The sequence below is a fragment of the Melanerpes formicivorus genome, unplaced genomic scaffold (assembly GCF_026170545.1).
Source record: "Melanerpes formicivorus ecotype bairdi unplaced genomic scaffold, bMelFor1.0.p_v2 SCAF_201, whole genome shotgun sequence".
Taxonomy (NCBI): Eukaryota; Metazoa; Chordata; class Aves; order Piciformes; family Picidae; genus Melanerpes; species Melanerpes formicivorus.
In genome coordinates, this window is record NW_027142553.1 from 333,832 (window position 1) to 337,500 (window position 3,669).

The following is a 3,669-nucleotide window of genomic DNA, read 5'->3' on the forward strand; positions in this document are numbered from 1 at the left end:
TGCCGCTTCTGCCCGCACCCCCTCCACTGCCTCCCCCCGCCGCCGGCGAACGAGTCGCCGGATCCGTAGGGTGCCGGGAGCCCGAACGGCGAGCGGCTCCGGCTGCTGCCGGGGCCGCGGGGCTTCGAGCCGCTCCGGCCGCGGCCGGGACCCCGTGCCGGAAGCCGGCATCCCGGGACGGCCCCGGGACGGCCCCGGTCGCCGGCCGGGTGACGTTCAGCGAAGCGGCTGCCGCCAGTCTTTGGGCCTCCCCCGTGCCGGGGCCGCGGGGCTTCGAGCCGGTCCGGCCGCGGCCGGGATCCCGGGCCGGACGATGGCTTCCCGGGCCGGTCGCCGGTCGCCTCCCGGGTGACGTTCACCGAAGCGGCTGCCGGCTGTCTTCGAGCCCCCCCCCCCCTCCGCCTCCGCTGCCGCTTCTCCCCGCACCCCCTCCACTGCCTCCCCCCGCCGCCGGCGAACGAGTCGGCGGATCCATACCGTCCCGAGAGCCCGAGGCGGCGGCACCCAGTGCGGGTCCGGCCGAGGCCGGGACCCCGTGCCTGTCGCAGGCTTCCCGGGACGGCCCCGGAACGGCCGCGGTCGCCGGCCGGGTGACGTTCACCGAGGCGACTGCCGGCTGTCTTCGAGCCCCCCCCCCCCTGCCGGAGCCGCGGGGATACGAGCCGGTCCGGCCGCGGCCGGGACCCCGTGCCGGAAGCCGGCATCCCGGGACGGCCCCGGGACGGCCCCGATCGCCTCCTGGGTGACGTTCACCGAAGCGGCTGCCGGCTGTCTTCGAGCCCCCCCCCCCTCCGCCTCCGCTGCCGCTTCTCCCCGCACCCCCTCCACTGCCTCCCCCCGCCGCCCGCGAACGAGTCGCCGGATCTGTAGGGGGCCGGGAGCCCGAGGCGGCGAGCGGCTCCGGCTGCTGCCGGGACCGCGAGGCTTCGAGCCGGTCCGGCCGCGGCCGGGATCTCGTGCCGAACGTCGTCTTCCCGGGACGGTCCCGGGAGGGCCCCAGTCTCCTCCCGGGTGACGTTCACCGAAGCGGCTGCCGGCTGTCTTCGAGCCCCCACCCCTGCCGTGGCCGCGGGGATTCGCCCCGGTCCGGCAGCTGACGGTTCCCTGTGTCGGACGCCGGCTTCCCGGGACTGCCCCGGGACAGCCCCGGTCGCCTCCCGGGTGACGTTCACCGAAGCTGCTGCCGCCTGTCTTTGTCCCCCCCCCCCCCGTGCTCTCCCTCAGGCGGGAGGTAGACGTGCTCTCCCTCGGCGAGTAGACGTGCTCTCCCTCGGCGAGTAGACGTGCTCTCCCTCGGCGAGTAGACGTGCTCTCCCTCGGCGAGTAGACGTGCTCTCCCTCGGCGAGTAGACGTGCTCTCCCTGGGCGAGTAGACGTGCTCTCCCTCGGCGAGTAGACGTGCTCTCCCTGGGCGAGTAGACGTGCTCTCCCTGGGCGAGTAGACGTGCTCTCCCTGAGCGAGTAGACGTGCTCTCCCTGGGCGAGTAGACGTGCTCTCCCTCGGCGAGTAGACGTGCTCTCCCTGGGCGAGTAGACGTGCTCTCCCTGGGCGAGTAGACGTGCTCTCCCTGGGCGAGTAGACGTGCTCTCCCTGGGCGAGTAGACGTGCTCTCCCTGGGCGAGTAGACGTGCTCTCCCTGGGCGAGTAGACGTGCTCTCCCTGGGCGAGTAGACGTGCTCTCCCTGGGCGAGTAGACGTGCTCTCCCTGGGCGAGTAGACGTGCTCTCCCTCGGCGAGTAGACGTGCTCTCCCTCGGCGAGTAGACGTGCTCTCCCTCGGCGAGTAGACGTGCTCTCCGCGGAGATCGCGCTTGTCGCCAAGGGGTCGCTGTTGCGCTCTGCCTCCGCCTACGTCATCGTACAAGCCGGCGTGATTTCTGCGACCTGCCGCTGGGCGGAGGTCGGCTGGTTGTGCGCTCGCGGAGCTGACGGCCCTCCAGTTCCGTATATGAGGGAACAAGCGACGCCGAGCACTCCCAGGGCAGCGCTGCCGAGCGGCTGCTCCAAGCCACCCGCCAGGCGGCTGGGCAGGGGTCCGTCTGGCTTCTCGGTGGCTTTCGCCCGGGTCAGAGAGGGGACCCGCGGGGCCGAACAAAGGCGCGGCGGTTTGGAGCGGCCGCTGGCGCACCCTCAGCGGTGTTGGATGGGTTTCGCTCGTCCGTGAGCCGGAGCCCAGCCCGGGCTCGGCAACGAAAGCGGGGAAAAGAAAAAAAGTTGACGAGTGGCTGGCGCCGGCCACTGCCGAAGTGTGGAACCCCCGAAGCGAAGTTTGCCCGGTGGGGCACGGGGGCAGAGAAAGCCGGGGAGACGTGGTGCCGGCGTCGGTCCCACCAAGAATGGAAAGCAAGCCCGTCCAGGCACGGCGAGAGAGAGCCCGGTAAGGGGCAGAGAGAGTTCCCAGCACTGGACCCTCTTCACGGGGGTTCCCCCCATGGCCAAAGCCGCAGCCCGCGGGGGCACGGCATCTAAGGGAAAAGCCAGCGGCGGTGACTGGCCACTCGTATGCTATGGAGCCCGGCATGGGGGGAGGAGGGCAAGCCGGTGCCCCAGCACGGCTTCCTCCTGGCTCCAGAGGGGCGCCCTGTGATGGAGCTGTAACTCGGTGCAGCTTGAGGGAAAATGCAAGCCCACATTTCGGGGAGGCAGAGGTGCCCTGTGAGCCGGTGCGGCCCGGTGCAGCTTGCCCCCCCCCCCCATCTCTGGAGGGCGCCCCGTTTGCTCCTCTGGCGTGTTGCCCGCACGCCGAGCCCCGTGCCTGCTGGCTGCTCCCGAGGGCGGTGGTGGGTGCGCGTGGCTGTGTCTGTCCCAGAAGAGCGAGGCCGTGGGGCCTCCGCTGGCTTCCTTTCCTTCTGTCCTTGTTGATCGATGAGGCCTTTCGGGTCGCGTCGGAAAGGGCCCCCGGCCGGCAGGGCAAGGGCGGTCTTCCTTTCCACCTCGCTTCCCGTCGCGTGTGAGGTGTCGTCCTCGTTCCCCCAGCCCCGAGCGGCTCGAGCGGGGGGGAGCCGTGGCGTTAGCGGCCCGGCGCGTGCCTTGCCGCATCCTCCCCTTTCCACCTCCCCCCCCGGCGCTGGGGCAGGGTTCGGGGACCGGTCTACCGCAACCGGCTTTGTGACTGCTGCGTGGCCCCGTGAGTTTTCAGGTGTCCTAAAACGCGTGAGGCGCCGGTGTCGTCCTCGGTTCCGGGTACCCGCGGGTGCCGGCCGCGAGCAGCTGCGTGTGGCGGGGGTTGGCCGAGCCGAGAGCGAGGCGGCGGCGTCGCGAAAGTTAAAAGGGGCTAAAAGCGGCGCCGCGCGTGAGGCCTCACCTGCCCGGGTGGGGTCCCCGAGGGTTCCTCCCTAAATGAAACCTCTAGCCTGAGAAGGGCGGCTTTGTGGCCCGTACCCCCGCCCGCTGCCGAGCGAGCCGCCCCGGCTCTAAGGTCCTGGCGTGCCGGGGGCGCGCCCCGCTTCCGCGGGTCGCTGTCTCCTCTAGCACGTCCCGGTGCTCCCGTGGCAAGGCGGGGAGAGAGACGAGGGCCTTCTCCCTGCCGGGCGTGTCGGTATCGCTCGCTTCCGCTGCTGCTGCCTGAATCGTGCCCGGGATCTGGCAGCCAGGGGCCGGCCTCGGGGGCGGGGGAGCCCCAGCCGGCCTCTGTGGCCGCGTGGAGTCGGGAAGCGTGTGCTTGCGTGC